Source organism: Cupressus sempervirens, chromosome 5 (genome assembly GCF_028749045.1).
Source record: "Cupressus sempervirens isolate cs-2001-9-10 chromosome 5, ASM2874904v1, whole genome shotgun sequence".
Lineage (NCBI taxonomy): Eukaryota > Viridiplantae > Streptophyta > Pinopsida > Cupressales > Cupressaceae > Cupressus > Cupressus sempervirens.
In genome coordinates, this window is record NC_143122.1 from 1,021,491,381 (window position 1) to 1,021,516,175 (window position 24,795).

The following is a 24,795-nucleotide window of genomic DNA, read 5'->3' on the forward strand; positions in this document are numbered from 1 at the left end:
GATTTCTTCCTCCTTGACAATAAACTAATTGATAGTATTTGGATCACTAAAACAATTGTCATTGCTACAAGTAGCAAGTTTGACATCAATGACAAAAAAATGATTGAGGACATTCTTTACCAGTTCCATATATTATTCCAACAACTTTTCTTATGATCATTTCAATCATTTCCAACAAATGGGACATGAGTTGTGAAACCACAACACCTTTCATCAATAATTATCCCTTTATATTGGTCTAGTAGGTTTGCAACTTTCTTTGGACTCACTCTCCTAACTAGATTGGTTACTTTTTTTGCTTTTACTATGATGGAAAAACATGGAACATTCTCTTCTTTTAGGACTTTCAATAACCCTTTCTCCCCAACTATGGTCACACTGTTAGTCAAGGCTCTTCTCCCTTTTCTCTTAGGTAATGGTGTTACAGTATAGCTTATACCATCCTTGGTCAAAGTATACACATTCTTCTTTCCCTCATGTTGGGCAGTGACATCATATTTCCATGGTCTCCCTAAAAGGAGATGGCAAACATCCATATTGGTTACCTCACACAAGACCTTGTCTTTGTACTCCCCTATTTGGAATTCTACCTAAATTTTTTCATTTAATGTGGTTTGTTGATCCTTATTTAACCAAGATATCTTGTAGGGTTTTAGGTGTGGAAATTTCTTTAAACCGAGCTTATTTATCATATCTACAAATGCTAAGTTCTCTATGGAACTAGAATCAACAATAACTTTGCAAATCTTTCCATTTACTATCCTAAATAAAGTTTTCCTTTAGGGAGGCTCCTTCTGCAATGGAATCTTCAAGAGTGTTCTATTGAATATGATACATTCATCTTGTTCTAGTTATGCAAGTATGGAAGTGCTTGAATGGTAAGAAGTCATGCTTTGACAGTCCTCTTCTCATGAAAGTTGCACTCTCCTATCACTACCTTGGTGACTTGTGCTTGCTCCACCCTTTCTTGGACATCTAAAGGACTGATGACCTACTTGATTATAGGAAAAACATTTTCTAATGAACACACGAGTTCCCCCTCCATTTGATCTTCCCCTATTGTTACCTCTATCTCCTCTGAAGTTTCCTCTAGAGCTTGTATCTTTTTCATTCTCCTAGTGATTTGATTATCCTTCAGGTCTTGGTGTTGATACCCATCCTTGGAACCTTCCTCTCCATTATAAATTGGCTCCTCTTCCTTTTTTCTAATCACTCTTATTGATTTTGTCTTCAATCTTGAGAGCAAGTTGATAACACTTGTGTATTGATTCCACTAATGCCAAAGTCAATTCATCTTGTATGTTGTACTTGAGGCCATTTATGTACCTCGCAAGTTTTTGATTTTCATTTTCATATATCTTATCCTTGAGGGTTAATGTATGAAACTCTTGGGTATAGGTACTTAAATCCATGTCCCTTTGTTTAAGGTTCTGCAACTTCTTTTAAATCATCACCTCATAGTCATCAGGAACAAATTGCTTCATTATCTCTGCCATCATCCTCTTCCATGTGGATATCGGTTGCTTTTCCTCTTCCATACATTCATTTTTAAGGAACTTTCACCAACTTAAAGCTGGTCCTTTCATCTTAGACTTTGTTTTCTAGACTTTTGGCTTATAGGGATCTTGTCATATTCAAAGTAGTTTTCAAGGGCTTCTAGCCAATCCATGCATGCTTTTGGCTCTAACTTCCCATCAAACATGGGTAAGTCTTCATTGTCTTTCTTTCCTACCCTCTATAGGGCTACTAAAATCATCCTCTATTCCTTAAGTACTTGAGGCAAGTCATCCTCCACCTCTTCATCTCCTTCAAACTCTCCTTGGTCTCCTATGCGCACTTGCCCCTTCAAAATTTCAATCTCTCTTCTCATATTTATGTTTTCTTCCCTCATGGCTCTACTCCTAGCCATCTAATCTTTTACTATTTTTTCCAACTCTATATTAGTTATCCTCAAGGTAACATCTTCTTCTTCCATTTTGTCCTCCCAAAGAACTTAGCGGCTCTGATACCACTTGGTGCAAAGGTCTTCAACAAAAGTGTAATGAGCCCAACACTTCAATGTCTCTAGGTATCTTATACCTATATTACCCTTCAAGGTTCTACAAGACTCCTTATATAACCACTTCAACCTACCATAAGTTCCAACACAATTCCTTTAAATCCACAATTACCTTTCACAAAGTGATTCTAAAAGCCAACCTTGGATCTAGGGACACAAATTGAGAAATTGCCACTGCCCATCTCCTTGATCCCAACCAATTCTTGTGACACTTCAATGGACATACAAGGACCAAGATTCCATAATATTTTTGTTTCTGGGGGCCAACTTTCATAACTAACAAATTCATTAAGAGACCTAAAACTCCTAGTAATACTTATATGGGTTTTAGGGAAACTACTCGAAATTATTTCGAAGAAGTTGGCAAAAACTTGTAGTTTTAAATACCCTTTTGGGACTTATATCTATCCTCCAACTTTTAATTATGCAACCTAGTCTAGCACCCTTGAACTCACATAGGCTTCACAGGCTTGATTGGCCAAACTAGGTTTGGAACACTTGGTAAAGAGCAAGAATGGGTTCCTAGGTGTAAGAGTTGACTTAGAATGGTTTAACTTACTTATTTTAGCATGAAACAATCACTCACCAATTTTTATGCATTCATCTTCTTTTTTATCCTATAAACCCTCACAAATTTGATTGAATACATAGAGATATTCAACCTAGGGCTTGATCATAGGACCTTCAAATCTTCTACGACAAATATGCAACTTTGGAATCTATTAATAGATTTCCTAAATTTTCAAAATCTATGAGGTCATTGAATTCCAGCCATGGATGTTGCAAGTTAGGACCAAAAATCCATTGAAACCCTTAATTTAAGGGTTTGTTGACCCAATCAAAGAAAAACAACAATATCTCACTTCAAACTTAACCAAATTGAACAAAAAAAAGTGCAATGGAACAAGGACTCAAAGATATATCTAATTGTTGGAAATTTCAAGACTAAGCTAAGTCACTGAGAGGGGAGTAGTGAATTAGTAACTTCTAAAACTTCAACAATTTCAACTCTTAATCCAACCATTCAATTAGTATATAATCCATCACATGTAAACCAATCTAAATGCATGCATAAGAAACTAAAAAGATGAAAGCATTCATAACACAATGACACAAAGATTTGGTGACCCAAAAACCTTCCAAATAGAAAGTAAAACTGGGGTGGGGATGACACCCACAACTTTAATACAACAATATAAAGATAACCTGTTAAAGCTTACATCAATCACTTCAGATGATCTTCCCTAGTAGGAGCAATAAGGACTACTAGGTCCACCTTGTGAAAGGATTTAAAAACATACAACTAGGCTTGCACTCAGTAAAGAGATTTACAAAAGACTAGTAGGTCTACCTTGTGAAAGGATTTGACTAATCCACCTATTAAGCTGAAATAGTAGAAGATCTCTAATCTACAACTTGGTTGCTGAATGAGATTCCTTTAAGTATTGATCTCCTTGATATGATAGATATGACTTTGTTACTCCTTATACTATTGTAGCCTTTGTAATTCACTCCTTCTGCTTTTCTCTAATTTTGTTTGCATTTACATCTTTAGATTCTTATACACATACTTTGGATATGATATGATGCATTACATATATATCAATCCAATTATACAAATTACAAAGTTAGCCACAATACAAGTTACCAAAAATATTACAAAGTTGACCCACATGAAGACACTCAAGTTCTAAAGACTAACTCGATGAGGTTCTGATACTTGACATCCACTATCAATGCTTGGCATCACCATGCACTTGGTAGACGTAGAAGATTGGTCCATACTAATCACTTCCAAGTAGTCCTAAACTCAGTCTGTACATGTGACTTGGTAGATACTATGAAACTCATCATATAAACTAAGTCTCTTGATTTACATTGTATGACTCGATAAACACTATCACTTCGAGCTCGGTATAAAATGAACACTTGGTTAACACTGGGAAGCTCAATTAACACTGGACTCACATCACATACATTGTGAAATTAGTAAACACTACATAGCTCGACTTGCACTAGTAAACTCATCATACACTGAGATGCATGGTTTACACTGTTGATCTTCACTATAATTTTGACTACTCGATAACCACTAAGATTTGTCCAAAGGACTTGATAGCAATTGTAGAACTTGATGATAATTGAAATACATGGAAAACATATGAATTGTACAATGAGCTCGATAGCTATATACAATCTAAATAAGTGTGAGTCACTAATAACAAACTTGACTGATACGTCAACAATCTCCCCCTTTGGCATTAGTGACAAAAACACTTATTAGCCAAAATTGAGTTCAATAAGTCTCCTTAATACCATCACCTTGTAATACTAGCTCGGTAGAGTATACTATTTTAAAGATTTTTCAAAAAAAAATTTGTAAGGGATATATTTGTATATGGTAAAGCTCCTTCATACAATATACTATACATCTTCTTGCTATATACAATATATCTCTCTATACATAACATACTCCCCATTGATTTTTCAACTTATTGGATAATCTCCCCCATAACATATGACTTTATCTATACGTATCTTTTCTCCCCCTTTTAAACATTAATGCCAAAGATTTATTCTATTTATTTACATAGTAACCCCAAAATGAGGTAGAAAATCTGAATATACCTTGAGAATAATCGCCAAGGTGTTATTCCAATTGTCTTGCAGAATCTTGCATGTATGAAGTGGAATTTGAACTTCTATTGATAGTTCCATCATGTGATCCACAATGGAAAAGTTATTGTCATGGGCATCCATGATGGGAAGAATCATATTTTGAATATCAATCAATGTGGATCTTATTATTGCTTCTTCTCTAAGAAGTTCTACTTGCATATCTATCAAAAATCTTATCCTTTGAAAATGTGTAGAGCTTGAACTAGGGTCAAGTTGCAGCTGTTGAGGACTAGCTTTCAAATCTTCATCTATTTTGGACAATTTTTCCTTTATTTATTTTGTGAATCCAAAAACATCACAAAGATTTCCAAAAAGTGATGACACATTTGTACATGATGCTTCTAAACTACCCAAAAGTGTAGAAAGTTCTACTTGGTGAATGGCTATCTGCTCAGCAATGTGTCCAACACTTTATTATCAAATTTCTTCTCTTATTTTTGTACTAACTTTTCTTGTCCCTCGGTATCTTCATTGAATTTTTGTACTACCTCTGCTAATTGATACAAAAGTGGCTGAGAAGAGTCAACCTCAATACCTATGGCCTCTACCAAAATATTCTTTACAACCTTTAATTATCTTAAATTCCTTATCTCTCTCCACTCCTAGTTTATGATGTTTAGCCTTTTTCTGGAGTTCACCAAATAACTGCATTTGGTCTGAGGTGAGCTTGGAAATATCCCAATTAGGGATAAAAATTTCCTCATCTAAATCAATCTCTTCCTCTAGCTCTTTACCTTTACTCAAAAATTTTGCGCTCGATTGAACCTTGGGCTCAACTATCCATACACTTATTGTTTTTGTACCTAGAATAGAAACAATTGTACATGTGCTAGGACTAGCTATGAAAATTGATACTATGCTTACTAAAGGAATATTTATAGAAATACCTAAAGAACTCAAAATTAGTTTACTCAAAACTGAAGTGCTCAAAACTATAGAAGTCAAAACTGAAGCACTCAAAATTGAAGTACTCAACTTGGTAGATGAAGGAGGAATCTATAGATTGGTAGATGAAGTGGAGGTCACTTCTATCAATAATATGCTGAGCTAAGTAGGAGAAAAGAGTGATTGGATGATTGGATTGGCACTGGTGGTCACAATCAAACTTCTTGGGGCTATCTCCATGCTTGATTTGGTTACTAGTTTTCTTGGAGAGTGAAGAAGTGAGGCAATGACATAGGAAACTATGTTAATTGGATCAGTCTCCTCGTCATCTAGCTTCGCTTCCTTGGTAGCCTCTTGTCCTTGATCCTCTTCATCTTCTTCATTTTCAAAATAAGTTACTTCTTCAGCATTCTCTTCTTCATCTTTCTCCTTATCCTCTTCATCATCATCATCCCTGCCATTGATTGGAAAATCACTTGGCTTATGTAACAAATAAATATTCTTCCAAGTGTTTGTTGCATTCCACACAACATGCTTAAAATTCTTAATCAAAACTAGAAAAATATTAAACTTTAGAGTCAATTTTTCTTCATTTTTCTTCAATGACTCTTTTACCTCAACATGTGATATGCTTGGTAGTAGCTGCCTCAGGGTTTTCCCATATATGTCTTTGATAGTTTGCATGGAAAAATCCCATCTTGGCTTTATTTTTTCTAATAACTCATTAGGAATTTGAGAGGCAATCTAATCTAGTGAGTATTTCCACTTACCCATCTTATCCATTACTAGGTCTTTAATCTGCTTCTGCTCCTCTATTGTCCTGATCTCATATTTTAATGATTTGAAATTTTTTATTCCTACCCCTACTTCCAAATCTTTTAGTCTATCTTGGAAGGTGGGTGGAGGCTTTCTAAATACAATGTCTCCTCGTTCCTTATCAGACTTCTTCCTTGAAGACCTTCTTGTGAAAACTGTAGTGGATGGTTTGGCTAGCTTGGTAATAATTACCTTGTCTTTCTTCTTTAATGGATATTGTTCTTTAGATTCTACCTCCTCTACTTCCACATCCTCCACTTCCTAATCTTATCCTTTACCCTTGGTTAACAAAAGGGTTGAACTGGATTTCAGTTTTGTAATTTTTTTCTTCCCTTTGTTTATTGCTCGAGGAAACTTTATCTCAAGTTCAATCCTGGCCTTTGCTTCATCATATGTTCCAAAATATGCATCCCTAGGATCAACTGAATCATTGAAAAGGGATTCAATAATATCTTTGGTTTCATCAATATTGACCTCATAACGAAGAGGTTTTACCCACACAATTCTAGGCTTAACTACCTGAATGTAAACTTTGTCACAATCCACCATGAAACATACATCATCCTTATAATCTTCTACTAGTTTCTTGGGGATTTGGAACTTATTGTTCATTTTCTCTTTGAATACACCAAAATAATTTTCCATGATACTATTATAATTTTCACCCATTTTTGCAATATAGCCATTTATCTAATAAAGCATAGGCACATCTTTTCTCCATACTATAGTGCTTTTAGAAAGAAAGAATTTCTAAACATAAAAGAATAGACAAGTCAACAAGGAACTAAACTTACATGGGATATTCTTTGAAGTTCTTATGCTTTTGATGTTCTTTTTGTACTATCTCAGTAATAGCTCGATGAGGTAAAATGATAGATTGTTCTTTACTACCTTGTATGCCAAGATTATAGCTTCACATGACACATTATTTAAGCTACTAGATCTATAAACCTTATGTGCAATGACATGACTACCAAACTTCAGTTCAATATCAAAAACATTGCTGATTTTTATTCCTCTGCCATCCCATTCTACTAGGGTTTTCTTTTCCAACTCTACCCAACCTAGGGTTTTTGTCATTTTGACCTTGGCTAGCATTTGGAGGCCAGTGATTCAATGAATCATCTTCTTTGTTATCAACACTAGTTGCTCCAATCACAACTAACCATTATGCATCCGGTTGAGGATAAACCTAATCCATTTAACTTGAAATTCATGGGGCATGTGAGGGATATGAGTTAACCCTTTGATTTCCAAATGTTGGTGCTTGGGTTTCGAAATTCCATTCACACATAGTTGACCTAGGGTATCATCCATTTCCAATGTACCAATTTCTTGAATAACACATTTGAAATTAGTGTGATTATTGTTAACTAGAAGTACCTTTGGTGGGATTTGAGATTGAGTTCTACTCGGATCTAGGGTTCAATGATCACAAGAGTGAGCTTGAAATCAGGTGCTTTCTACTCCACTCTATGAACCAACATGTCAGATCCACACTTGACCTTATTACTACTGGATGCCATCTTCACTCAATAGGATTTGAAGAAATTTAAAAAAATTTCTGGAAATTTGCTCAAATCATTTGGGAGCTCTAAAGATTGCCCTTTCACAATAGCACTCAAAATTTCATAGTAAGAAATGACTTTGATTTCATGCTTTTTGTTAAAATTATGCCATAAATGCTTACTACAAAGGTAGATCAACTAACATCACATTGATAGACTGTCATCAACTACGCTTGTCTTGAACATTCGGTGAAGTCTTCATGACTCAGTAACCATGAACATATTTATCCTTTTGACTTTGTTCAGTAGAGTCTTGTGACCCAACCTCACTCAGTAGAGAAGATAACTTGGTAGATACTTGTACTTGATGATCCCTTTGTATCTAGATACTGATTTGGATAGTTTTTCTCTTTCAATATAGAACTATTTTGGATGTCTCCTTTGATAGCATAGTTCCATTTTCTTCTATGAGAACTTAAGTAGAAATAATAGAGTCACCTAATTCTTGAGTGACTTGACATTGCTTGGACTTGTATCTACTTGGGATTTCATCATTCTTTTATTGACTTGCTTCTTAGAGTTCAGATCATTTTGTAATCTTTCATTGACTTTCCTTTTAGAGTTTAGATCATTCCTCATTCTTTCATTTTCAAATCTTAGGCTCATGATTTCCTCATTTGCATTGGAGAGCTAATTAATACGATTTTTCTTGCTGAAGGGATTGGTTCTAAATTTCATTATTCCTTCCATCTATCTCTTCTTTTTATCTTTTTTTTTTTTTTTTTTTTTCTGTTCCATGACTTCACATAACCTTATTGCCTAAATTTATTGCTCTCTTTTATGTTTTGTTACTTCTTCTTGCAGGGAACCATTCTTTTCTAGGAGTTATTTGATTGCTTCATTGGCTTCATCTAAATTGCTTGAGTGAAGGTCTTCAATTCTTTCTTCAATGTAGAGATGATCATTCATTTGAATTGAAAGTTCTTCTCTTCTTTTCAAGGATTGTGAGAGTTTCTCCTTTTCTTTCTTGAGTTGAGAAATGATCATTTCTAAGTCTAGCTTCTCATTATCAATAGCTTTGTGAAGTCTGAATATTTCTATAGCCTTGACCTTTGCTCAAGTTGTTAAGCTTTCTCCTAAGAACCACAATGCTCCGATACCAAATTTTGGAAATATTCAAGACTAAGATAAGTTATTGAGAGGGGAGGGGTGAATCAATATTCTAAAACTTCAACAATTTCAACTCTTAATCCAACCATTCAATTAGCATATAATCCATCACATGTAAACTAATCCAATTGCATGCATAAGAAACTAAAAATATGAAAGCATCCATAACACTATGAAACAAAGATTTGGTGACCTAGAAACCTTCCAAATAGAAAGTAAACCTGGGGTGGGGATGATACCCACAACTTTAGTACTACAATATAAAGATAGCCTATTAAAGCTTACATTGATTGCTTCTAATGATCTGCCTATTAGGAGCAATAAGGACTACTAGGCCCACATTGTGAAAGGATTTACAAACATACAATTAAGTATTCACTTAGTAAAGAGATTTACAAAAGACTTTTATGTCTACCTTGTGAAAGGATTTGACTGATCCACCTATTAGGATGAAATAGTAGAAGATCTTTGATCTATAACTTGGTTTGCTAAATGAGATTCCTTTAAGTACTTATCACCTTGCTATGATAGATATGACTTTTCAGCTCCTTATACTATTGTAGCCTTTATAATTCACTCCTTTTTCTTTTCTCTAATTTTGTTCACATTTACATCTTCATATTCTTATACACATACTTTGGATATGATATGATGCATTACATATATCAATCCAATTATACAAATTATAGAGTTGGCCACAATACAAGTTATCGCAAATATTACAATGTCAGCCCACATGAAGACACTCAAGTTATGAAGACTAACTTGATGAGGTTCTAATACTTGACATCCACTATCAATGTTTGGAATCATCATGCACTTAGTAGACATAGAAGCTTAGTCCATATTGATCACTTCCAAATAGTCCTGAACTCAATCTACACTGGTGACTCAGTAGATACTGTGAAACTCATCATATAAACTGAGTCTCTTGATTTACATTATATAACTCGGTAAACACTATCACTTCAAGCTCAGTATAAAATAAGTCACTTGGTTAACACCAGGAAGCTTGGTTAACAGTGGACTCACATCACATACCTTGCAAACTTGGTGAACATTGCATAGCTTAGCTTGCACTGGTAAACTTAACATACATTAGGATGCATGGTTTACACTGCTGATCTTCACTATAACTATGACTACTCAGTAACCATTGAGATTTTTCCAAAGTACTTGGTATAAATTGTAGAACTCAGTGACAACTAAAATACATGGAAAACACTGTGAACTATGAGTTTGATAGCTATATACAATCTGTATAAGTGTAAGTCACAAATAACAAACTTGACTAATATGTCAACACCAATCATGTCATTTGTTTTACTCTACTAGTCCATACAAGTCCATAAGAGTAATAAATGCTCATAAAATTTGTTTATTTCTCTTCAAAACTATTTTTTCTATACAACACATCACACCTTTGAATGTCTCAAGGGTGTTTACACCTCAATACATCATTTCCAATGGTTACAACTGATGTTTGAAAGATTGGGACTGTTGGTTGAAAAGTTGTAACTTTTTGTCAAAAGTTGTCAGCAAGAAAATATGCTAATAAGTAACCTTTACAAAATTATGCCTTAAGACCTTTATACTTGAACATTTAATATTCCACAAACCTTATTAAGGTACAAAGACTTAGCAGACACATCAAAGTCATATTATTACTTAAATTATGCAATTTTAGGATCCTTTTGGACTAAGTGAACTTAGGTTTATATGAATACCTCAAGTCCTTTGACCATACAAATATGATCATTTCTTATTACATACAAATGAAAACCAAATAACTTTATTTGATGAATCATCACCATATGCCTTCCATAATATGAATCATCGCCACATGTCTTATTCCACCTTATCAATGGTTATGTTACTTGTGTGCCTTGGACCACTATGCATACTTCTTCTTCAAGTATCCCATTTAGAAATCTAGATTTGGCATTAATTTGATGTACCTTAGATTCTTTATAAGAAGAATGTAAATGCAGTATTCTAACTCCTTCTAATATAGCTATAAGGGAAAAATTTTCCACATAGTCAACACCTTCCTCTTGTGCATATCCTTTACGTACTAGTCTAGCCTTAGTCCTTGTGACTTCACCTTTTTTCATTTGACTTATTCTTAAATACCCATTTTGTTCCAATAACATTTTTGTCTTTAGGTCTAGGTACTAGTGACCATTTCTTTTAATTTTCAATCTATTCAATTTCTTCATTCGTCGCTTGTATTTAGTCTTCATTATCCAAAGAATCTTTCATGAATTTGGGCTCAAAATCACAAAGTAAGCATGTATAAATTCTGAGTCTTTTCTTTGCAATAACACCTAACTCTTTATCTACAATTATTTTTTTAGGTGCGTGATGTCTTTTTATATATTTTTCTAATAGGCTCTTTTCTTCTTTGTTCTTCAATAGGTTCATCTTTGAAATGATTTCAAGCTCTCTCTCTCTCTCTCTCTCTCTCTCTCTCTCTCTCTCTCTCTCTCTCTCTAAACACACACACACACACACACACACACATTCAACTTCTAATTTAGGTTTTGCATGCTTGAAATTCCCTTCTTGATGTTCAACTTCCTCTTTCTATGAATTGACATCATTTACTTGTTTCTTGGCATCCATAGTCTGATGCTCGACATTTGGTTGTTGCAACTTGGCATTCCTAGATTTCTAAGGACCTACAAGTTTTTTTTTGTTCAAGTGGAGTTCTTAAAACACTTTCATTCACCCATATGAATGAATTCTATTCTTCAAGTTCTATCTTACTTTCAACTTTCACATTTGTACTATCCACAACTTTGTTAGTGTTAGAGTTCAAATACTTGGAAGCTTTACTCTTACCAGAATATCCTAGGAATATTTCTTCATCACTTTTAGCATCACATTTTCCATTCATATTCTTTAAGTATGTAACATTTCCTTCCAAAAACTTTGAAATATCTCACATTAGGTGCATATATATACCATAATTCAAAAGGTCTAGAATTTGTACCTTTCTTGACTTGTACTCTATTTAGAATATAAATAGTTGTACTTACTACTTTTCTTTAGTATTTATGTGAGACAGTCTTCTCCATCATCAATGTTCTAGCACAATTCATTATTAATGTGTTCTTTCTTTCATAAAATTCCATTCCAAGGAGGGGTCCTAGGTGGAGACATTTGTCTCTTGATTCCTTTGTTATTGTAGAATATGTTGAACCCATTGGAAATGAATTCTCCACCTTTGTCAGATCTCAAACACTTCAAACTCTTCTCTGTCTCTTTTTCAACTCTGGACAAATTCCATTTAAATGCCTAAAAAGCATCATATTTTTCTTTTAGAAACATCATAGTCATCATTCTAGAATAGTCATTAACAAATAGAATGAAATATTAGTCTCCACAATAGCTTTGAATACCAATGGGTCCACATAAGTTAGTATAAACCAATTCCAAAACATCATTAGATGAATATGTTTTTCTCTTGAAACTAAACTTTCTCATTTTTCCTAATTGACATTGTTTACATTTAGGATTGTTAGGTTTCTTTAGTTTTGGTAAACCTTTTACTCTTTTCATTTTGTTAATGCCAACCAAATTGTCAAAATTTACATGACATAGCCTTTTGTGCCATAACCAATCTTCATATTGTGAAAATAGAGATGTCTCATCAAATAAATCTAGATAGAACAAATTACCTCATTTTGATCACTAGTTCCAATTAATTTACCATCAAAATCAAATATTTTGTCCTTTTTGTGATGGAATTCAACTTTGTACCCTGATTTGTTTAACTATGAAACACTCAACATATTATAGTTAAGTCCTTCAACCCAATAAACATTGCCACATTTCATTTTATCAGTTACTTAAATTAACCCTTTACCTTTCACAAGACATGGAACACTATTACCAAATTTAACACAACCACCCTTGTATGGTACAATGTCTTCAAATTTACTTCTATCACTAGCCATGCAATTAGAGAAACCACTATCAATTATCCATATATCACTTTTGTTCACTTAAGAGATTAAAGCAATTTTCTCATCTTCATCAAAATCATCTTTCATGGCAACATAAACTACCTCTTCATCAGTACTTTCAGATTCAATACCAGTTTCTTCTTCAACAATATAATAGTATTTCTTAACTTTTTCCTTGTAGTCACTATTCTTCTTGAAGTCTTCTTCTTCCTTTATACTTGTTTTCCTTCCTTTCATCCTTGTCTTCTCTATCAGGACAACTAGCAGTGATATGACCAACCTTTTTGCATGAAAAAAGAAATGAGAATTTTACCTTTGTATTTTCCTTTGCCTCTTCCAAATCTCCTAGCCATGAGTGCTTCAAGTTCATCAAGTTCATCATTAGAAGTATCACTATAACTTTTTACATGTTTTCCCTTTCCTTTCTTGCTAAGATCAAGTTGTGATTCAAAAGAAGATTCAATAGTAGGAGTGTAATTATCAAAATTAGACATCTCAAAAGTAGTAAGCCAACCAATTACACCTTCCAAGGTTAGTGCATTACCTGGTGTGCATCTTAGTTCTTGTATTGCAAAAACCTTAATGGCATAAATAGGAATTAGATTGCTCAATATATTTCTGATTATTATTTCATCTTCAATCTTTCTATTAGCTTCTCTAATAACATTGACAAATTATTTGATTCTTGTACAATATTGTACTATGTTCTCACATTTTTTCATTCTCATTTCATCAAACTTATCTCTTAGACTTTCTGATTTGGCTCTTAAGACATTATCATCTCCTCCATAGATGGTATTCAATTCATCCCACATTTCCTTTGAACCCTCACACTCTTTTAGGTCATTAAAATTGTTCATGTCATGTTTCAAAATCCCTAATGAGAATATAATACATCTAGGGGCTGCCAATTCCCATATACAACATACCAGTTCATGCACCAAGGCCAATTATAGGGCTAGACCCTTCTTCTACTTCATAGTAGAGAAAAAAGTTGAAGATAATGGTAGAAACCTAGCTAAGCATGCTTAGAGAAATTGGGAACCAACCAAGTGGTATCGCAAACTATCTAGAACTTGTCCAAGAAATTGCAACCAACCCTTAAAATGAGAGAGAAAAAGAAAGATATAGGAAAGGAAGAAGGAATTGGATCTGATCTAGAAGTGACACATGTCCACTTAAAGCTCCATCCCCTAATGTTGCAAAGCATCTCTCTTCTCTCTATAACTGAAATTTGAAAGGAATCTCATCATTGTGCTCCAACAAACCCCAAATATCTCTTCTAGCTAATGAGAAACCTTATCCTAACAAAAACATCTGAAATGCTAATAAAATCTTCTACTAAATTGATGTAGAGATGAAAAAACCATCACTAACTACATCCCTAACATCCTTGGCACACACCTAGTTCACATTTTTCCAAAAATCAAATATGAATTGGTATACTTAAATGTGGTTAAAAATTGAGTACCTAGGAAAAAAAAACCTCCTTGAATAACTCCAACATACTAGTTCTTGTGCAAAAAAAAAACTACAAATATAGAAAGATCATTCTAAGACCTTTCTAATGGTATATGATAGTCCTATACTTGCTTATCAAAAATGTCCAAATATCAGTTTGAAAATTAGGCTTCTGGCATGGCTCTAAGGTCTACATTTTACTTCCAAAACATTTATCCTTTCCTAAAGTTAAAACTTTAGAATATAACCTCAAAAGATTTAAATGACCTTGCACATTTAATTCAAAGAGAGAATAATAATAAAATATTTTTTTGAACTGAGAATTTGCCCTCTAAATTTGCATCCAGGTCAAATTGGGTTGACTAACCTCACACATTTTAGCTTGTGATTTGTCAAACCTCTACTTTATCACCAATACTTGGGCACCATGTGGCAACCTCTAATTGGCTCACTAATATGCCACTCGTCGCTCGATAAATTTCCACATGGTAGCTTCTCTTTGTTTCTCCTTACATGGTCATCTTGCCACATCATCACCACATGGCATCCTTTGATTGGTTGAAATAATCTATCATTAACACCTGAGCCCACTACCATGTGGCAACATGCCACTTCCCCACATTCCTTAACAATCAAGAAACTTTTCAATGCAGGGAAACACTAGTTGTCCGATTTGACACATGGCAACATCCTATGAATTGCTCCTAGAATTTTCCATGTCACCGTCGACCACCACATGTTGCAATTATGCTTCCCCACATTCTTTAATAACCTTGCATCTTTTAAATGCAAGAATGCACCATCCGTTGGATCTTTCCAAGTGTTGACATGTGGAGTGTTCATCTTGAAACTACCATGTAACCTACTTCTCAAAATTTATGCTAGGTGTCACCTTGTGGTTGGTCCATCTAGGTGCCACATGTCATGTTCTCATTCATTCAACTGATCCATGTCATCATCCACCTCATGGGACATGTTGTTCAAAATTAAATTCATATACCCTCTAGTTGGCCATGGGCTCAATGCGAGATTTTTGGTTTCCAAAAGCCTAATGTCTTTAAGACACTAAAGAATAGTGTGCAAAATTATTTAAAGTGTCATGGGGGTCCAAGTACAGGCAATCTGGGATAATGTACATCTTCAAAAACTGATTTTGTTCTCCATTTCCAAATGCACAATGATCATTTTTGCACCAATGGTATATGCATTAGCTAATTTTTTAGTTTTAATGCTCTACACATCCCCATGATTGGAAGGTTAATAAAATATGTTTCAACTTTCCATATGAGATTTTTGTCCATTTGTACAAGTCTTGAACTTATACTACTCAATTTTCCTAGTATAGTTATGACTTCTACTTTCCTCAAGGACCACTCTCCTTTCCACTCATTAATCTAACAAACCAAAACTCTACATGTAGGGGCTATGTATTGAGTACAATTGCCTACAAACAACTTTCCCCATCAACTTAGACTCCATTGGACTTCAAACCCTCCAATATGATACTTACATATTAGAAGAAAATATGCTTAATCTCCTCTTTAATGGGCTATATAGCTAAATGCTTGGAATACCAAACTCCAATACTAGCTTTAATTATTGATCTCTTGATGTCATTCAATGTGCCATGAGTATGAATTATATGTGTGTATCATCAAAGAAGTTTCTTATAATCAAGTAACCCACTGCATATTGGAGACTAGAAGTGGGATAATCTTATGTTTCACGGTGACCAGAATCCCTGACACTAATAGTTGATTCATGGCAACTAAGTAGCCCATTTTTGAAAAATAATCTCCAGACTACCAAATGGAATTAGATGAGAATATTTTGTATATGAAAGAAAAATAAATGAGAAAGGGGGAGGCTATTTGGAAACTATTGATCAATTCTCAAAAATGTGAATGAAATCCCTTTTCCTTCTGACAGGTAACATGTCCCTCCAATACTTACAATCAGGACTCCAACTTTGGATTTGAAATCACATGAATTTGAATTGAGAGTAGAAGTGTAGTCTTAGGATATTGATGAATCCTAGGTCACCGATACAAGGGGATAATATACTTGAAAATCCCATAGATTCCAAGTATGCAACTATAACATGCTCCTCACTATAGGTGATGTGAGACCAACTAGTGCATGGCTCTACTAAACTTGGGTCCCAAGTTCCAAGTAAGTCTATAGATTGATTTAGTCTCGCTTTGAGTTCAAGTAATGCTTGACCTTAAATATTTGTTTCACATATCTAGTATGGACTTCATTTCCCAAGATCTTATTAGTTTGACAAAATTAATCAAGCCCCAAAGTGGGTTCCACTAAAAAAAAATTGAACACAACACTTGATCTTTTAGACTAACTCACTGAACAATTGGTGTTGATTAAAATCAAAATCCATCACTGAAATACCAATTAAAACTCATTTTACCATTTTCTACAAACTACCAATTTCATGCCAAGAGGTCCTCTAACTGTTTTAAAAAACTAATAAAACCATCTAACTGAGCCTTGGCATCTGACACACTAATTCTCTAGTTCACATTGTTTCACACTATCAGATCTCACCTCATGATGATCACAAGTAGTTAAAAGATATCAACCATCAAAGCTATGTTGAGATATGATTGAAAAGTCATTATTAAGAGAGATTGTTGAAGAAGACTGTGTTTCAATCATTATTTTTTCACTCATGTCAAACCTGCTATTCATTGGTATGAAAACAACTTACAAGATTCAAGTCATAAGTGGGCAAAATATCCTAATTTCCTATTTATAGGAATGTTTGGTCATGAAGAAAAGTTTTCCTGTGTGAGAACCTAAGGAGGAGAAGGAGTTAAGGGTATTGCTTCATCAAGTGACCCAAGAGAAGAGTCTACAATGACATGTTAAGAAAGAAGGCTTAAGGAGATGAATGCTTGAAGTTGTAAGTTGTATTAGATCAAAGCTCTATTGTTACTCTCTAACAATTGTATCAGTCTAGGGTAAATCATTTGGATTAAGGTTGACCTAACAGTTATTTGTAAATCCTTTAATCAGATGACATTCTAAGTGAATGGCCTAAATTTCTCTAACAAGGCTCACTTCTAATAGGGTGATTGAAATCCCTTAAGTGGGCCACATTTAAAAGTGTGTATTGTAACCTTTAACAGGGTTGGCCTTTCACAAGGTATCACTTCAGAAGAGTCTAAAGGAGTAGCATGTTATTGGTGGTTTTTGCCAAATTGGGTTTCCACATAAATCATTTTGTCAAGTGTTCTAATGAATATATTGTGTTTCATGCTTTACATTTCTACAAGTTGATTTGATAGTAACATAAAAATTTTAGTGATTTTATAATCCAGTAAGTTGCACGCATGCATATGAATGTTTTATGGATTCACTAAGTCGTGAAAAGTTTTATTTCTACACTTGGACCTTGGATAACTAATTCACCCCCTTGTTAGTTATTCTAATATATTCCAACAATTGGTATTAGAGCCATCTGCTTAAAAGGACTAGTTTCAAGGTACTAGAAGCACAAAGATTGAGATGTCAAAAAGAGAAGTACCCAAGCTCAATCGAGATAATTTTCTTGCATGGAAAATTTTGATGAAGCTAAACCTTGGAGGACTTGGAGATCATGCACAATCTACCATCTCTATGGAACATGTTGATCTAGTTGGAGCCTTAATTGCTAAAGACGTGAAGAAGAAGAAATAACACATTCAAGTGATGTTGGAGATTGACTCTGTTGTAAGCTATATCAAATTTGATGACATCAAAGGCTATGACACTATAAAGAAAATTTAGGATGCCCTACACACTATCTATGGAGGAGAAAAAAATGTTCAAAGAGCCAAATTTGAAAGTCTTAGAGGTAAGTTTTATGATATCAGAATGGAAGAAGGTGAGAATATTGCTCAATATGTTGCTAGAATAAAAGAAGTTATTAGTTCAATAAGAGGAGCTACTGGTCATATAGATGATGATACTATGTTAAGAAAAGTCTTGAGAACATTACTACCTATTTATGTTATTAGTGATTTTGCAGTTCAAGAACTGAGACCTATTCCAAGAAATGATCTAACACTTGAAGGTTTGGTAGGTAAACTCACTACTTTTGAGCTATCTAACTTTGATAATTACAAACCTGAGAGTCTTGAATCTTCTTTCAAAGCTAAGTTGTTATTAAAGGACTCTGATGAGGTGAAGCAAAAGAAGAGGAAGAGAAAGATAAAATATGTATCTAGTGATAGTGATACAGGTGAGGAAGATATTGAACAATTGGAAGCATTATTGGCAAGAAGATTTCATAGAGGTAAAGACAAGTTCAAATGTAAGTTACCCATCATTTTTTTCAATTGCAATGAGGTTGGTCATATTGCTGCAAGATCTATAAAGAAAAAGAATTATAAAGACGGCAACATGTAAAAAAGCAGAAGAGAAGATGATAGAAAAGATTACAAAGACAAAGGCAAGAAATCATGCTACATTGTTGAAGAGGAAACCAAGGATGATTCTGATGAACATGATGATGAAGTGGTGTATGTTGTAATGAAGGATGAATTTGATGAAGATGAGGTAACTACGCTTGTGACTTATGTGAAATAAATGAAAAATGGATCATTGACAGTAGATGCTCACATCACATGACTTGAGACAAAAGTAAGTTCATTACCTTGAATTGTTATGATGGAAATAGTGTAAGATTTGGTAATGATGCACCATGTTTGATAAAAGGAAAAGGTTCTATCAAAATCACAAACAAGATTTCATGTGAAAATGCTTACTATATTAAAGGACTAAAGTATAACTTGTTGAGTGTGTCAAAATTGAATAATTTGGGATGCAAGGTTGAATTTGGAAACAAGATTGCTAAAATATATGAAACAAATGGGAGATTGATTGGAAAAGGTGAACAAACTAGAAGTAATCTATTCTATCTTGATATAGAGGATGCTACTTTTCTTGTTGTAAAATTTTATGATGTATGGCTTTGGCACAAGAGATTATGTGATGTTAATTTTGATAACTTGGTTAGTATTAGTCACATGAAGAAAGTTAGAGATTTTCCTAAGTTGAAGAAACCTGAAAATACAATGTGCAAACAATGTTAGCTAGGTAAAATGACAAAGTAGAGCTTTAAGAGTAAAGCTTATACCTCTAAAGAAATACTAGAGATTGTTCATACTGACTTGTGTAGACCAATTGAAGTGCAAAGATACAAGGGAGATAAGTACATAATGCTATTTGTTGATGATTATTCTAGGATGATGGTAGTTATATTTTTGAAGCATAAATATGATGCTTTTCAAATGTTTAAGTGGTACTTAGCAAGAGTTGAGAAAGGAACAGGTAAGAGTCTAAAATTCTTGGGATTAAAAAGAGGAGGAGAATTCACATCAAATGAGTTTGAGATGTTCTATAATGACAAATGAATCAAATAAAAGACACATGCCCCTAGGACCCCTCCACAAAATGGGATTGTTGAAAGGAGAAATAGGTCTATAATGGACTATGCTAGAACACTTATGATGGAGAAGAATGTTGCTCTAAAATACTGGAGAGAAGTTGTAAGTATTGTTCTATATACCTTGAACCATGTGAAAATCAAGAAAGGTACTCATTCAACACCTTTTGAACTATGGTATGGATATCTAGCCAATGTAAAATACTTTAAGGTATTTGGAAGTAAGTGTTACATTCTTAAAAGTTGTTAGGAATGGAAAATTTGATGCAAAAAGTGAAGAAGGTATATTCCTTGGATACTCTACAAGAAGAAAAGATTATAAGTGTTTAAATACTAACACTAACAAAATTGTGGAAAGTGCAAATGTGAATTTTGATAAATTTATAGAAGTATATGAGGCTAAACCTATGAAAGAACCAAAAGGATACAAATAATTTGTATACTTTTATGAAAGAATGTCTATTGAAGAAGATGCTACAAATCAAGTTACAAACCAACAACAAGTTTTAGTAACTGTTAAGTCACATCTTATGAATGTTGAGTTACATTAAGGAACCGAGTTGCATTTAGATGTAGAGTTATAGAATGAAGTAGGTACATGTTCTAATTTTTAAGAGAGTACACATAAAAGAGATGCTAAGATACCTGATAGATAGATACATAGTGATTTTAGAGTTGAAAGACAAAATGAAGAAACAAGAGTTGAGCCAAGATTGTCCAAATATGTCAAAAGACATCATCCTATTGATCAAATCATTGGAGATAAAAATTCTAGGCCAATGATAAGAAATAGATTGATAAGTGAATCATGTTTGCTAAGCATAAAGGAGCCCAAAACATTGAAAGATGCATTAGAAGATGTGGACTAGTACAAATCCATGGAAGAAGAGATTGAACAGGTAGAGAAGAACAAAATATGGAGTATAGTTCCTATACTAGAAAAAAATGTGATTGGCACCAAATGGGTATTCAAAAACAAGCTAGATGAAAATGGTGAAATTGCAAGAAATAAAGCAAGATTAGTTTGCAAAGGATATGCACAAGAAGACAAAATTGATTATGGGAAGACATTTGCTCCTGTTGCTAGAATGGAAAGAGTAAGAACTCTACTTACTTATACTCCATACAAAGGTTTCAAAGTTTATTAGATGGATGTTAAATCTATATTTCTAAATGGTATACTAGAAGAGGAAGTTTAAATAGAATAACTAGAATATTTTGTTGATAATAACAATAAGAACATGGTATGTAGACTACACAAAGCTCTATATAGTTTGAAACAGGCACCAAGAGCCTAGTATGAGAGACTTCATACTTATCTTGTGAGGATTGGATTTGAAAGGAATAATGATAACAAAAATCTATACATAAAGAATGAAAAAGGAAAAGGTATTTTTTGATCTGAAATATTTGTTGATGATATCATATTTGGAGGTCAAGATGCTTTATGTAAGGATTTTGCAAATCAGATGAAGCAAGAATTTGAAATGTCTATGTTTGGAGAAATCAAATTTGTTGTGCATTTGCAAGTTACTAGATGAAGTATGGTATATACATCACTCAATCAAATTATGTCAAAGAAATATTGAAAACTTTTGGATTAGAGGATTCCAAACTAGTAAGTACACCTATGGTGGCAGGACACATGTTGTCAAAGAATGATGATTTTGTTGAACTGAGTCAAACATTATATAGATCTATGAATGGAAAATTATAATATGTAGTACATACCAAACCTGATATTGCATTATTAGTAGGGATAGTTGCAATATTCTCTGCTAATCCCAGGAGAATCACTTAATGGCTGTGAAGAGAATAATGAGATATCTAAAAGGAACATAAGAGTTTGGTCTATACTACAAGAAGAATGAAAAGTTTGAACTAAGAGCATACATTGATGCTGATTGGGCTGGAAACATTGATGACCAAAAGAGCACTAGTGGAGGAGCATTTTTCTTAAGCAAGAGACTAGTTACATGGACTAGCAAGCAACAAAACTGTACTTTACAATCTAATGTTGAAGCTAAATATGTTGCTACTACTATAAACTATACAAACACTATATGGATCAAACAACTACTCAAAGGAATGAAGGAAGAGATCACAGAACTATTGATACTTTATTGTGATAATGAAAATGCTATCAATATATCAAAGAATCTAGTGATGCACACAAAGACAAAGCATATTGCAATTAAGTATCATTACTTGAGAGAGTTAGTTCAAGACAAAAGGTGAAGATGGAATATGTTAACCCAAAGGAGAAAATTGTTGATATCTTTACAAAACCATTACATAAGGATGCTCATGAGTATCTAAGAGGTAAATTAGATGTGATACCCCTATAAAAGGCTATATAAGAAACAAGAGGAGTTCCCTGCATCAAACAAGTTGCTATTCATATATTACACATTGATGTAGAGGATCTTACTTTAGGAGCTACCTAAAGAAATCACAAAGTCAAAACTTCAAATCAGTCAAAAGAAAGGTGATAGAGAGAGAAGCTAAAGAAACTGTAAAAGCTTATATCTGCATATTTTAAGATGACAATTTTTTGGTATATGTCTTTGGCATTGTTGTCAAATAGGGAGAAAGTGCGTTAAACTAATCAACATTAGAAAGGGAGATCTACTAATTAGAAAGAGAGAAAGTACATCAAAGAAAGAACATGTAATCAGAGAAAGGAGATATTGATCAGAGAGTCAGAATGTATAATCACAGAGGGAGATATTCCTTATAAATGTCGAGCGAGAAAGTACAAGAGATTGTTGTCAAAGAAGCTAGAGAAGCTATTGATCTTAGAGGGAGATTAGATAATTGTTGATGTTGTAAATTAGAAGAAGACACATGTATGCAATAAAGAGGGAGATACAAGAAGGAACTTAGAGGGAGTTATAAGAAAGAGTTTTGTAACCTAATCACAAGATGGAAGTTGCTAATAGAGGGAGAAATTTTTGATACAAGTTTTCTTTTTGGTATTGACTTACTGTTTTAACCCAATTAGATTGGTTGAACAAGATGTTCATCATTTGATTGACTTGGTTGATCAGTTTGGTTTGTCATCAATGCCAAAGAAGAAGATTTTTGAGATATGATTGAAAAGATCATTGTTAAGAGAAATTGTTGAAAAAGGGAGATTGTTGAAGAAGACTATGTGTTTCAATCATTATTTTGTCATTGATGTCAAACCTGCTATTTGCTAGTAAGACAACTACTTACAAGAGACAAGTACTATTACTGAGTTGATTGATGAAGAGGATTTGATGAATAAGATGTAATAAAAGCACCTAGAGGAAATGTTGAGTTATGATTATGTAATGAAGTACAAAGATTAGGTAAGATAGTGATGACATCATGAATTGATAATCTACCTAAGGCTACAAATGTTGGCTACACTTAGAAAGGTTAGAAAAACAAGTTATACAAAGTTTTTCTACTAAGCTTGATCGAGTGAATAGTAGGTACCGAGAAAAGTCAGTGCTCGCCAAGAAAAAAATAGTTGGAGCCAAGTGAAAGAAAATTCTAGTGCATGCTGAGAAAGATAGTTGATGCCAAGTAAAGTTTAGTTAATGTTTAGCATCAGTAAACTTTAGTTGATGTCGAGTGATTTTATAGTTGATGCTGAGAAATGTAGTATGTTTTGAGCATTAGAAGATTGATAATGTCAAGCTACTGCATTATGTTAAAGATCAAAGATTCACCAAATCTAAATCGACAAGTTTGTTTTCTTGAAACTTGTAAACTAGCAAGAAGATAAGGTTGATGAGCTGGTGGCATAGAATTTGATGTAAACTATTTTTAGGTGAATTCAAATGGATTCGAGGAGAAGTCTCTAGAAGAGATACAAGATATGGGGTAGATATATTGTATCCTACTTAATCCATCCAAAACCCTAAATTGGACGATAGAAAATGAGCGAAAAAAAATCCTAATTTCCTATTTATAAGAATGTCTAGTCATGAAGCAAATTTTTCATGTGTGAGAACCTAAGGAGGAGGAGTTAAGGGTTTTTCTTTATCAAGTGGCCCAAGAGAGGAGTTTTTAATGACATGTTAAGAAAAAAGGCTTAAGGAGATGAATGCTTGAAGGGTGAACAAGCTTTCAGAGCTACAAAGTATGAAGGCCAAGCAGAATTGAGGACTGAATAGAGATTTGTAATTTGCAAGAGAAGTTGTAAGTTGTATCAAATCAAAGCTCTATTGTTACTCTCTAACAATTGTATCAGTGTATGATAAATCCTTTGGATTAAGGTTGACCTAAAAGTCATTTGTAAATCCTTTAACTAGGTGGCATTCCAAGTGAATGGCCTAAAGTCAACTAACAAGGCTCACTTCTAATAGGGTGATTGAAATCCCTTAATCAGGTCACATTTAATAGTGTGTATTGTAACCTTTGACAGGGTTGGCCTTTCATAGGGCATCACTTCAGAAGAATGAAAAAGAGTAGCATGTTACTGGTGGTTTTTCCCAAATTGGGTTTCCACATAAATCATTGTGTCAAGTGTGCTAATGAATCTATTATGTTTCATGTTTTACATTTTTGCAAGTTGATTTGATAATAACATACAAGTTTTAGTGATTGTATAATCTAGTAAGTTGCATGCATGGATATGAATGTTTTATGGGTTTACTAAGTTGTGAAAAGTTTAATTTCTACATCTAGACCTTGGAACTGATTCACCCCCCTCTTAGTTATTCTAAAGTATTTCAAAAAGATGCCTTCTCAAAACTTCTTGCAAGAAAACATGTCAAAAAAATCATAAATCAAATTTAGTATTGGCTCTAAAAATAGGTCAATTGG